Below are 14,943 nucleotides of genomic sequence, written 5' to 3' on the forward strand. Positions count from 1 at the left end.
CGACGCTCAGCTTTCTTCATAGTCCAACTCTCACATCCATATGTGACCACTGGAAAAACCATAACCTTGACTAGATGGACCTTTGATTGCAAAGTAACGTCTCTGCTTTTTAATATGCTATCTAGGTTGTTCGTAACTTTCCTTCCAAGGAGTAAGTGTCTTATACTCAAAAGTTCTAAGTGTAAGTATCAAGGGAAGATGAGAAAGACAGCATTAATAACAGAGACAATTATAAGGAAGTAACATTTATGTGACAAATAGAAATTAGAGAAGAGTATAAGGAATTAACACAGTTTCTTAGCCAATGACAATATTCCTGATAAGCTCAGATGTTACTGGATCCATTTATTTGCATTAAGGAAATCATGAGTATACTCCCCCCTTGTCTTTTTTAACCCAACTTCTTCAAACAGATCACATAAAGCTAGATGGGAAAAAATCAGGACTGCTATATTTTTTTCATAAACATTACTAAACTAATAACAATGTTTGAATTTATGTGAATTAATCCTGGGTCTATCCCTGAAATGCTATGAAGCATTTAGTAGTATACACATATGTAACATTTAATTCAAGAATTATATGAGCCCCTTTTAAACATGAAGACACTGTGGCACGGAGAAGTTAAATATTTCACAGGGACATGGGTGCTACAATAAGTCTGTTTTGGGCATACATTCTATGTTTCCTATCCTGTCTCATTGAAAATACAAAATAAACATGGAATCAGAATATGAAAATAAAAAGTTATCCAATAATAAATATGTACATTTCAAAAATTTTAGAAAGAGAATATATTTTTGACAAAACATCAATCGAAAATGATATGTAGTTTGAGAGCCTCTTAACATAATACATTCATTTTCCTTCATACAACAGCAGTTTCTTCCTGTCTTTATATTAGATGGATGGAAAATTTCAGCAACCTAATTTTGGCTCTGAGACACTCTCAGAAAACTGACCAGCAGTTTCCTTGATATGATCAACTCAGCAGGCCAGCACAGATGGGGCTTCATCACCTCCTGTCACTGAGTGCATTAGTGTTGTCTGCCCCCAGATCCAATTACATGAATGATGCCTGACCAAACAATATCCGACCTTCCTTGTCTCTGGTGTCTCTTTTTTGAAATGTGTACAATATCACTTTGCCTCCTGGTGCTGGAGGTGGCCTCCTGGCTAATTTGATAAAGAGAACAGAAAAAATAATGTGACCCAACCCAATGCTGGCAACTGACTCATTGTTCATCCTGTATTTTTTTAACATTTGTAATCCTATCTCTTAATAAATAAGACACAACACTTTTTCCTTGGCAACTGAGACTCTAATGCATTGGGTTACTATTTCTAACAGAATCAGTACAGTATATGTATCTTCATTCTACAAACAAGATTCATCACACAAACTTTATTGTGAATGTATTTATTCCCTATCTAACCTCAGCACATTATCCTACCACCAAGGCAGGATTAGAGGTTTCCTCTGGTATAAGTTCAGTTTCAATTTTTAAGTTATAACTTTGTTTTTTATTTCTACAAAGTAAGTGTCACCATTAACAGAAAAGCTTCCTGATTAAATAAATACAGAGGGTTTTTTTTTTTTTAAAATTTGGTTAGAATATATGTAAACCATATATCACCAACTAAAGCAACATTTCTATTTTCATAATAAAAGAATAAAATAACTCAGCAGTTAAAGAAATCCAGAAATGCATGACAGGTGATATTAACTATTGATAGTTCTTAAATATATGCTTTACTTTTCAGATTCTTCACCGCAGAAATAAAACACAATCATGATAGTGGCAGAAGTAACTTAGGCTATGATTATCAGTCCAATTTCCTTAATTGATATGCATCTCTCAATTATCCATCTTCTCTTTTACATTGAAGGTAACTTAAAAAAAAAAATCAAGAACCATGAAACCTAGGTAAATACTTGGAGATCTAAGTATATGCTTCAATACTTGGTCATTTAGTATGTGTAGAGTAATGGTAGTGACTTTGAAAGGAGACTTTTTTAGTTGATGAAAGATCACCAAAATCTGCCCAATTAGTGAGTTCATACAAGTTCTGTATTCTTTGGGGAGGAAAAACTATATCCAGGGATATTATGCAAGCAAATTAGTCAAAGCAGAGGTCAGAGCATTCCTAGTGGTCCTGAGCATTTCAAGTGGTCCTGAGCACTTCTAGCTGGTATATCACTGAAAGCCAGCTAACTGAGCTCACTGAAACACTTTCAAAATTTAATTTAGGAAAATATCTTCTCAAATATTAAACTCTTAGTTCCTAAATTGTTGGATTATTTGTTATCATTTCCTTAAGACAACACAACAATGGATGGAAGTATGTCTAATCAGAAATAAGTTGAGAGCATGATTCAGACAGATAGAATAGTATCAACAGAAACCTGGGGAGTGGGATAGACAATATGCTCAAAATGTTCCCATGCCTATAACATAAAAAGCATTCAGAGCTGTTGTAAGATGTGAAAAAAGAAAAGAAAATGGCGGTATCAGACAATCGTGGGCTTCCCAGTGATGCAATGTTAAAGAATCTGCATGCTAATGAAGGAGACACAAGAGACATGGGTTCAATCCCTGGATTGGGAAGATCCCCTAGAGGAGGAAATGGCAACCCACTCCAGTGTTCTTGTCTGGAAAATTCCATGGACAGAGGAGACTGGCAAGCTACAGTCCATGGAGTTACAATGAGCAGGACATGACTTGAGTGCCTGAGTGTGCTCATACACACATCAATCATAAAGGCCATTTTTAGATTTTTAAATTCAATTTGATAGATTCCTCGATCAGGAAAATCCACTGGAGAAGGGATACTCCAGTATTCTTGGGCTTCCCTTGTGGCTCAGCTGGTAAAGAATCTGCTTGAAATGTAGGAGACCTGGGTTTGATTCCTGGGTTAGGAAGATACCCTGGAGAAAGGAAAGGCTACCCACTTCAGTATTCTGGCCTGGAGAATTTCATAGACTGTACAGTCCATGGGGTCACAAAGAGTCAGACATGACTGAGTGAATTTCACTTTTGATAGATAATGGAATTATAGATGAAGCCAGAAGAAATATATGAGATTACTGATATAAGAAATAACATTTACTGCCACTGAAATGGTGGAAATAAGAGCAAAAAAATTTGTCAGGATGCAATACAATAATTATTAAGTATTTAGCTTATATTGAAAGAATTATGGCATACACTTAAACACTGAATATTAGATAAATTTTTGGCTAAGATAATTAAAAAAAAATGTAATAAAAAAAAATAGAGCTGTTTAGGGACTTCTTTGTGGTCCAGTGGTTAAAAATCTGACTTCTAATGCAGGGGACTTGGGTTTGATCACTGGTAGGGGAATTAAAATTCTACATGCTGCAGTAGAACTAAGCCCACAGGCTGCAACTACTTAGCCCATGTGGCAACCAGAGAGCCCTGGAGCTATACGGCTACAGATCCCACATGCTCTGGAGCCTGTGTGCTGTAACAAAGAATCCATGTGCCACAACTAAGAACTGATGCAGCCAAGAATAAAATAAACAAATTAGTATTTTTTCAATAGTGCTATTTACTATGGAGTTAAAGTACTAGAGTTGTAGGTATACAAATAAAATAAGAGGCAAAATTTAATGACACATAATGTGGAAATCATTATGATTGCAAAGAACCCAAGTTATTTTAGAAGTAGTATATCTTGAAATAATAAATACCACATTTAAGAGATACAGTATTAGTAATGACAGAAGAATAAAGGGATTTGGATTGAACATAGGAGAGTTTCCTAACAGGGTTGTAATGACATATGGAATGTTGCATTTCACTTAAAATTGAATCATATATGGACAAAAATACTAGCTTTTAAAAATGCATATAGGAATATTGCTATTTTTTATTTCTATATATTATTGTACATGTGTTTGAAGTATTTAATAAGACAAATGAAGAATGTATTCTTGGTTTTAATTCTATTTCTGCAAATTACAAGCTATGTGCCTTTGGAAAAGTCACATTCTCTCTTTACCTTACTTGCTTCTTATTTCTATGTTTCAATAAAGCCTGAGATAATTCAGTTCAAGCATGGAATGTCCTAGACCTCAGTGTCAAAATATCCATGATGTACTTATAACCAAAGCAAAAGAAGATCATCAATTATTTCCATTATTTCTTTTATAGGTGTGAAATACTAAAAGCAATGTGAAAACTTACCACCATTAATGAAAAGCTCAGGATTGAAGAGATCCCTAAGACAAAAAGAGGAAGAAAGCAAAAAAATAAAATCCTGAAAGCAATAATTAGCAATCTTATCTTGAGTAAGTCACCTTCCCAATACTCTAGACCTATACATTGTGGAAAATATCTAAAATTCTGTAATAAATATACACAACTTAGTGTGCTGAGCACACACTTAAGGCCCTTTTTAAAGGCAATTCCTACTATATTTAACAAAGAGGATAAAATTTGAGTAGCAAAAGAATGTACTATAAAGCAGAGAATGAAAACAAAAAAAATTGTAGTGGAGGCAGAGATGGGAGATGGTGGACCTTAACAGTCTATCATTGATTCCTAGCTCTGTATACCACAATGAGCTGTGGAGCTCTGAAAAAAGGTATCTAGGAAATACTTTCAGAAATTCTATTTTAATCAGTCTAGAGTTAGAGCCAAAACACTGTCTATTTTTAAAGTTTCTCAGCTCATTCTAATAGGAAAAAGACAGTGAAGTCTTTAAATCTGAGGGGAGTATTACCAACCATGAAGAAAAAAAATTGCAAGTGAACAAGGATGAACACATAAAAGTTAGAGGCTTAAATTCTCTTTAATGACTTAACTAATGATAATTCAAACTGGTAAATTCTGTTCCAGTCAACAAATGTAACCACCATCTATTTTTAAGGCAACTATATTAAGGCTTGTAGCAATACAATCCAGTACAATATCTGGCCTCAAAGACTTTATCTTCTTAGTGGATGAAAAAAACACACAAGTATTTATAATAAAGACTCATATGCTAATATATTGTTAATTTTACAACCTACTGTTATTTAAAAGAAGGAGTTACAAGGATATAACTGTTGTCCTTGTGAAAAACAGGGCAACCCTAGGTTAGTAAGCTGTGCTCCCAGTCCAGATATGGTTCAAAAAACAATGATGCTCACTGCTGCCTTGCAATTTACATAAAATGTGAGGGAAATGACACTAAAGTTATTTTTAACTACCTCTATCAATAATGAATCCAGAAGGAAACACCCTTCCTTAGTTAAGGATTTTAGAAAACAGACCCTGATACAAAATTCTGGTTGAAAGCAGTTTACATAGAACATGACCCAAGAAAAAACTAATAAGAGAATTGAAAAAGTGAGACAGTAAAAACAACAACAATAACAACAACAACAACAACAACAACACAAAAACAGTCAAGGGTGCCTTAATAAAAAGGTCACCACTTTGACCAATTGGAATTTTCATCTCTAGGGAGACCCTGGGGAGGAATGGTGTAAAACACATTTCAGACTTGTTTCCTTGAGGATAAATTCCTTGGATAATTAATCCACCACTTCCCACCTTTTTACTGGCTAAGGGTTGTCCCTGGGGATGTCAAATCTTAGCACTTCAGGGATGCCCTCTCTATGCACTGAACAAGCCTCCATGACTCAAGAGAAGGCTCCCAGGAAGAGGAGCAGAGAGTGCAAAGTCTTGAGGAGGGACGCCTTCAGTGAAAACAGGAATTTCCACTGCAGACAGAAAGGATTTGCATAGGGCTGGGAAACTACGTATGCTGTTATACAGTTAAGCAGAATGGCCACTTTTACTCTCTAATAATAACATTTATTGCAAGTATTGAACATTATAAATCATGATAATGCAGAAATATAACTAATGAAAATCAGAAGGTAGATGAAGCAAAAATGATTTATAATAAGGAAAACAACTTTCAGAGAAATATAATATACGACAACAAAGTCAGATGTTGAGTAGGTGAGAGAAAATATAAGAGGCAATATAAGTGTATCCTCTTCAGTGTTTTCTCAATCTGGACTATCAGTACTCACTCTATGGTTGATACACCCATAAACAGAGATCTAGATACATTAGCATTATTTCATCTTATAGTGGTAGTAGCCATCAGAAGAAATTAATCTTGGAGATATTAACTGTGATTTCTTCTGGAATTAGAGTGGGCCTCGGAATTATTAACAGAGAAAATAACCCTTTACCATCTTATACAATTATTTTCTAAAATCATGCATGTGCATGAGTTAGTTGTTGATTTTGACAGAAGAAAATCAAGGGAGATAGAGAAGTAAAAAATGTAAAGTTACATTACATAGTAACAACATAGACTGGATTTTAATACATTCTCAACTAATCTCAAACCTTGTTTATGTTGTATAGGTCATAATCAAATAATTTCTTTACAAAAAGGATCAAATATTATTCTTAAATTTTATTTTACTGAATATATTTAATATCAAATGGTAATCTTAATTTGATTTCTGAATTTTTGGTTTTTCTCTCTTGTCGGTTTATAATAATCATTTAGATTGAAAGTACTATTATTTTTTCAAGTACTTAAATAATAAATTTTGATTTCAAACCTCTGAAGCATCTATGATAACGTAATTGAGTAACCAAACCAATTCTCTGTAAGCTACTTACTTGCATGACCCTGGAACAATGAATAATACTGAAGGCAATTTTCCAGATAATGACTTTTGATGAAAATGTATGTACAGTTTTCCCAAAGGGCACACTTTTTGACTGTAGAATTTATACTGAAAGAAAAAATAAAGAGTCTAGGTGCAGGGCAGTACTATTTCTAAAATTTTTACTTTCCTCCTAAAAAATTGTACACAGTAGGACGTAAACATAGAACATTTCCTGCTTTTCTTACTCCTGCAACATTATTGTCTTTCTCTTTTGCACTGTATTCCTTAAAGAGCTATTGGGTAGCTATTTGTCCTAGAAATGAAATGCCAACTATGGTAGTAACTGAAGGCACACAGGAATATTTTGATATCAGAAGCGAACAGTAGAAATGGAGCAATTAGAAAATAGGAGACAAGAAAGCAATCTTTAATGTAGTGATATGGAACGTTATACTTCCTGTGTTGAATAGATTACTTAATAATGTCCCTCTTTTTTAATTAAAATAAGAAATATGGAATGGAAATTATCCGTATTCCCTCTCTCCTTCCCCTTGATGATACTCTTAAGTCATGAGTCATATTATTTTCATTTTAAAATTATTATACACTTAAGATAAGAATTCAGTTTTCAAAAATTTCAGTGTTTGAGGAAAGTAGGTATAAAGTAAATGTAAAAAAAAAAAAAGAAAAAAGAAATGAAAAATTAGCCAATTTTACCACCAACCAATCACCTTACCTTTGACCCTCAATCATAACCCACAAATTAAAAAATGTTTAACCTTTTCTTGTTTGGGGTTTTCTAGTAGATACTTTCCTTCATATATTATTTTTATAGATTACATATTAACTTTCCTATTTGATGTTTGAAAATTTACTTAACTGATCTGACATCTCAAATTTCTTTTTCATCTTCCTTTTAATATTTTCAAATGAACCTAGTTGTCAGATTTTCTGTCTTTATAATTCTAAAATATATGTTAAATCTCTATTTTAAACACATTATACTAAACCTTGATTATCCAACATGTGGCAAACATCACTCTTGACTTTCTTCATCCAGTTTTCTCTGCTCCCAAATTTCATCTGCTTTTGATTAAACTAGAATGCTCTTACAGCCAAGATATTATGCACACACACACACACACACACACACACACACACACACAATCAGTTTTTATAAGCAAACCACCTACTGTTTAAATATAATTTAATTGTGAAAATCTGAAATAATGTCATTAAATATGTTTAGGTCACAAACAAGCAATGTATATAAGTGTAAAAAGGAGATCATTAAACTACTATGTTAAACAGAATGTTCCAAGTATCAAAGTAAATACATTCCTTCTGCACAATTTTATAGTTGCTATAAATTAGAACACCCTTCACTGATTTCTGAATATTTTATCTTCTTTGTCAGAGATAGTAGATAGGTTTTCACCCTACCATTATCAGGATCAAATATCTTAGTCATTTAATCCCTTGCCTTCATTTTTCAATCTTTTGTTTAAATTTTAGGAGTTCTACACTTTATTGCTAAAATTATATTACATAGTATCTCATTCATATAATATTTTAGCAGACATATTTTGAATGGCATCTTTTCTCATATTCTAGTGATATAATTTTTTAAACGGTCTTCCTTCATCTCCATTTCATTTTTTGGAGCTCTACTGCATTTTCATCTTGAATTGTCTTTCTGTTGATTTTCTTCAAATGTTCAGTGATACTTGGCAATTGAAGTATATTTGCAAATGGAAGTCTAAACTAGGTAGGGGACATGGGTTCGATCCCTAGGGTAGCTAACAGATAAGGAGAAACAGAATGAAACCCAAGTATCCATTTAAAACTTCTTCAAATGCATTAAAAAATACAAAGGCCACTACTTTGTTTATATAGTACTACAGAGAAGCATGTAGATAAAAAGTAATTAACCTCTAATTAAAATAAATAACTAAATAAATTTATATTAAATAAACACAAACAAAACAAAAAAAACCTTTATGTAAATTTTTAAAAAAAGGAAAAAAAAAAAAAGGATGCAATGAATACAGGCATGTGTGTGTGCTAAATTGCTATAGCTGTGTTTGGCTCTACAACCTTACGGACTGTAACCTGCCAGTCTCCTCTGTCCATGGGATTCTCTAGGCAAGAATACTGGAGTGGGTTGGATCCCCTCCTCCATGGGATCTTCTAGATCCAGGAATCAAACTCATGTCTCTTATCTCTCCTGCACTGGCAGGCAGGTTCTTTACCATTAGTGCCACCTAGAAAGCCCCAAGTACAGGCATAGTAAGATATAATTCCATGGATGGACATACTGAAATCAAATTCTTCATACTTATTTTATATAGACAAACTTATTCTTTCAAGTTTTCACAGGTATTTGGTTAATTCTTCATTTGCTTCTCTCAAAACTATTAAGGAAGTGATCAGCATATACTTGTTCATTCACTGAAAAATGTTATTGCCATTGCAATCCATATATGTAAAAACATAAGTATAAGTTTTGCCAAAATTTTTATTATTCAGACCTAATTGAATATTTACTTTGCAGGTCTACATTCCATTGTATTGAAGTAAGACTGTTTCTCCACTGGATATGACAGAGGAAGTACTAATTCTGTAGGCAGACTTCTATGCACGGGGAAAATAGCCTTCTAACCTACGAAGATAGAGAAGTGAAGAAGCACCTGGCTTCTTGATGAAATGAAGAAGGCACTACTGAAGCAACCAACCTTAGATGATAGGTCCTACTTTACCATTCCTTTTCATACTGTTCATTGGGTTCTCAAGGCAAGAATACTGAAGTGGTTCTATGAAGACCTACAAGACCATCTAGACCTAACACCCAAAAAAGATGTCCTTTTCATTATAGGGTACTGGAATGCAAGAGTAGGAAGTCAAGATATACCTGAAGTAACAGGCAAATTTGACCTTGGAGTACAAAAAGAAGCAGCTCAAGGCTAACAAAGTTTAGGCAAGAGAACGCACTGGTTATAGCAAACACCCTCCTCCAACAACACGAGAAGACTCTACACATGGACATCACCAGATGGTCAACACCGAAATCAGCATTGATTACATTCTTTGCAGGCAAAGATGGAGAAGCTCTATACAGTCAGCAAAAACAAGATCTGGAGCTGATTGTGCCTCAGATCATGAACACCTTATTGCCAAATTCAGAGTAAAAAAGAAGAAAGTAGGGGAAACCACTAGACCATTCAGGTATGACCTAAATCAAATCCCTTATAATTATACAGTGGAAGTGAGAAATGGATTCAAAGGAATCTGATAACAGGGAACCTGAAGAACTATGGACAGAGGTTCATGTCATTGTACAGGAGGCAGTGATCAAGGCCATCCCTAAGAAAAAGAAATGCAAAAAAGCAAAATGGCTGTATGAGGATGCCTTACAAACAGCTATGAAAATAAGAGAAGCTAAAGGCAAAGGAAAAAAGAAAAGATATACCCATTTAAATGCACAGTTTCAAAGAACAGCAAGGGAAGATAAGAAATCCTTCCTCAGTGATCAATGCAAAGAAATAGAGGAAACAATAGAATGGGAAAGACTAGAGGTTTCTTCAAGAAAATTAGAGATACCAAAGGAATATCTTATGCAATAATGGGCACAATAAAGGACAGAAATGGTATGGATCTAACAGAAGCAGAAGATATTAACAAGAGGTGGCAAGAATACACAAAAGAATTATACAAAAAAGATCTCCACCACCCAGAAACTCATGATGCTGTGATCAGTCATCTAGAGACAGACATTCTGGAATCTGAATTCAAGTGGTCCTTAGAAGCATCACTACAAACAAAACTAGCGAAGGTGATGGAATTCCAGTTGAGCTACTTCAATCCTAAAAGATGGTGCTGTGAAAGTGCTGCTCTCAATATGCCAGCAAATTTGGAAAACTCAGCAGTGGCCACAGTACTGGAAAAAGCCAGTTTTCATTCCAATCCCAAAGAAAGGAAATGTCAAGAATGTTCAAACTACTGCACAATTGCACTCATCTCACATGCTAGAAAAGTAATGCTCAAAATTATCCATGCCAGATACCAAGAGTATGTGAACTGTGAACTTCCAGATGTTCCAGCTGGATTTAGAAAAGACAGAGAAACCAGAGATCAAATGGCCAACATCATTTGGATCATTGAAAAAGCAACAGAGTTCCAGAAAAACAAAAACAAAAACAAAAACTACTTTTGCTTTATTAACAATACTAAAGCCTTTGACTCTGTGGATCACAACAACCTGTGAGAAATTCTGAAAGAGATACCAGACCACCTGACCTGCCTCTTGAGAAATTTGTATGCAGGTCAGGAAGCAACAATTAGAACTGGACATGGAAAAACAGATTGGTTCCAAATAGGAAATGGAGCATGTCAAAGCTGTATATTGTCACCCTGCTTATTTAACTTATATGCATAGCACATCATGAGAAACACTGAGCTGGAGAAAGCACAAGCTGGAATCAAGATTGATGGAAGAAATATCAATAAACTTAGATATGCAGGTGACACCACCCTTATGGCAGAAAGTGAAGGGCCTACAGAGCCTCTTGATGAAATTGAAAGAGGAGAGTGAAAAAGTTGGCTTAAAGCTCAACATTCAGAAAACTAAAATCATTGCATCTTGTCCCATCACTTCATGGCAAATAGATGGGGAAACAATGGAAACAACATCAGATCTTATTTTTCTGGGCTTCAAGATTGCTGCAGATGGTGATTGCAGCCATGAAATTAAAAGACGCTTAGTCCTTGAGAGGAAGTTATTACCAGCCTACATGAAAAAGCAGAGACATTACTTTGTCAACAAAGGTCCATCTAGTCATGGCTATGGTTTTCCAGAGGTCATGTATGGATGTGAAGGTTGGACTATAAATACAGTATTGTAAAGTAAAAAAAAAAATAAAAAAATATTAATGAAAATAAAAAGGTCTTAAAAAAAAAAAAAAGAAAGAAAGAAAGCTGAGTGCCAAAGAGTTGATGCTTTTGAACTGTGGTGTTGGAGAAGACTCTTTAAAGTCCCTTGGACTGCAAGGAGATCCAACCAGTCCATTCTAAAGGAGATCAGTCCTGGTTGTTCATTGGAAGGACTGATGTTGAAGCTGAAACTCCAATACTTTGGCCACCTGATGCGAAGAGCTGACTCATTTGAAAGACTGTGATGCTGGGAAAGATTGAGGGCAGGAGGAAAAGGGGATGAAAGAGGATAAGATGGTTGGATAACATCACTGACTTGATGGACATGGGTTTCGATGGACTCCGGGATTTGGTAATGAATAGGGAGGCCTGCTGTGCTGCAGTTCATGGGTTCGCAAAGAGTCAGACACGACTGAGTGATTGAACTGAACTGAACTGCAATGTGACTAGAAAATTTACCCTACCTATCGCCAGGAGATCCAACCAGTCCATTCTAAAGGACATCAATCCTGGGTGTTCTTTGGAAGGAATGATGCTGAAGCTGAAACTCCAGTAATTTGGCCACCTGATGCGAAGAGTTGACTCATCAGAAAAGACTCTGATGCTGGGAGTGATTGGAGGCAGGAGAAGGGGACGACAGAGGATGAGATGGCTGGTTGGCATCACTGACTCGATGAACATGAGTTTGAGTGAACTCCGGGAGTTCCTGATGAACAGGGAGGCTGGCGTGCTGCAATTCATGGGGTTGCAAAGAGTCGGACACGACTGAGCCACTGAACTGAACTGAACTGATGGCCATATTTTGATTTACTGCCTTTTGTGTTAGTTGAACAATTATGATGGTCATATCTTAGTATACAATGGAATCCCCTCTGTTTTATTTAGAATCAGTTCTTTCATTCATTAGTCAGTGTTCATTCCCAGTCATGTTGCCCTGATTTCCTTATGAATTTTTTTTCATCTGATGTTCATTCCTGAATAGTTTCAATCAGTATTTTTCCCTGCCTCTTAGTGTACGCTTCTGTTATATAAATTCAAATTTGTGTTTATCAAAATAATATTTGCCTTAATTATATTTCAAGTATTAGATTAGTTTCATTGTCCATGTTTATGTTTTCCAGGGACCACTGCTGGTGGGTGTTGGAGGTTCTTTGCCTGTTCTCTATAATTTTCTATGTAATACTGCTTTTTCAGTCTATTGCATTCTGTTGTCTATAATGGCTCTGTCTTTACTTGAGTTTTCCTTATTTGTCATTTGTATTTATTTCTATGTTTTTCTTCTGACTCAAATTTAGATGACTCAAGATTCACTTCATCCTTTTTTTGCCTGTCTTTCATGAATTCTTCAATTTCCTATTTGTATTTTTACTCTATAAAGGCTTATGTGCTTTTATACATTTATGTTTATATGTATGTATGTGTATGTGCATATATATATATGTATATGTGTGTGTACATGATTGTGTTTGACTCTTTGTAACCTGATGGACTAGAGCCAACCAGGGTCCTCTGTCCATGGGATTTGCCAGATAAGAACATTGTAGTGGGTTGCCATTTCCTTCTCCAATATATGTATATATGCATGTAAATATGTATATATATATATATATATATACACATATATATATATATACACACATACATACATTTTAAAATTCACTACAAAATATTCAGTCATTGTTTTACACTGCTCCCTGATCTACCAATTTTTATGGTGATATTTAACTATGAGCAGATGGGCTGAGTTCTCATAAATTTTTAACAGGTCCTTTATATCAATATTGCATATATCCCTTTTTATTGTTAGCCATTTAATAATTTGTACATTCTTATATCCAGTGGATTTTTATAGGGAGTAGAAACTTAGAATGAGTTGGAAATACAAAAGTTTTGGGGAACATAACATTTTGGGAGCATTTAAACCCCAGTTCAGTTCAGCTCAGTTGCTCAGTTGTTTCCGACTCTTGGCAACCCCATGAATTGGAGCACGCCAGGCCTCCCTGTCCATCACCAACTCTCGGAGTTCACTCAGACTCACGTCCACTGAGTCAGTGATGCCATCCAGCCATCTCAGCCTCGATCATCCCCATCTCCTCCTGCCCCCAATCCCTCCCAGCATCAAAGTATTTTCCAATGAGTTAACTATTCACATAAGGTGGCCAAAGTACTGGAGTTTCAGCTTTAGTATCATTCCTTCCAAGGAAATCCCAGGGTTGATCTCCTTCAGAATGGACTGGTTGGATCTCCTTGCAGTCCTAGGGACTCTCAAGAGTCTTCTCCAACACCACAGTTTAAAAGCATCAATACTTGGGCACTCAGCCTTCTTCACAGATCAACCTCATATCCATACACGACTACTGGAAAAACCATAGCCTTGACTAGCTGGACATTAGTCTCCAAAGTAATATCTCTGCTTTTGAATATGCTGTCTAGGTTGATCATAACTTTTCTTCCAAGGAGTAAGCGTCTTTTAATTTCATGGCTGCAGTCACCATCTGCAGTGATTTTGGAACCCACAAAAATAAAGTCTGACTGTTTCCACTGTTTCCCCAACTATTTCCCATGAAGTGATGGGACCAGATGCTATGATCTTCGTTTTCTGAATGTTGAACTTTAAGCCAACTTTTTCACTCTCCTCTTTCACTTTCAACAAGAGGATTTTTAGTTCCTCTTCACTTTCTGCCATAAGGGTGGTATCATCTGCATATCTAAGGTTATTAATATTTCTCCCAGCAATCTTGATTCCAGTTTGTGCTTCTTCCAGCCCAGCGTTTCTCATGATGTACTCTGCATAGAAGTTAAATAAGCAGGGTGACATTATACAGCCTTGACATTCTCCTTTTTCTTTTTTGAACCAGTCTATTGTTCCATGTCCAGTTCTAACTATTTCTTCCTGACCTGCATACAGATTTCTCAAGAGGCAGGTCAGGTGGTCTGGTATTCCCATCTCTCTTAGAATTTTCCACAGTTTATTATGATCCCCACAGTCAAAGTCTTGGCATAGTTAATAAAGCAGAAATAGATGTTTTTCTGGAACTCTTTTGCTTTTCCATGATCCAGCGGATGTTGGCAATTTGATCTCTGGTTCCTCTGCCTTTTTTAAAACCAGCTTGAACATCAGGAAGTTCACGATTCACGTATTGCTGAAGCCTGGCTTGGAAAATTTTGAGTATTACTTTACTAGCATGTGAGATGAGTGCAATTGTGCATAGTTTGAGCATTCTTTTGCATTGCCTTTCTTTGGAATTGGAATGAAAACTGACCTTTTCCAGTCCTGTGGCCACTGCTGAGTTTTCCAAATTTGCTGGCATATTGAATGCAGCACTTTCACAGCATCATCTTTCAGGATTTGAAATAGCTCAACT

Source organism: Ovis aries, chromosome 1, assembly GCF_016772045.2.
Source record: "Ovis aries strain OAR_USU_Benz2616 breed Rambouillet chromosome 1, ARS-UI_Ramb_v3.0, whole genome shotgun sequence".
NCBI lineage: Eukaryota > Metazoa > Chordata > Mammalia > Artiodactyla > Bovidae > Ovis > Ovis aries.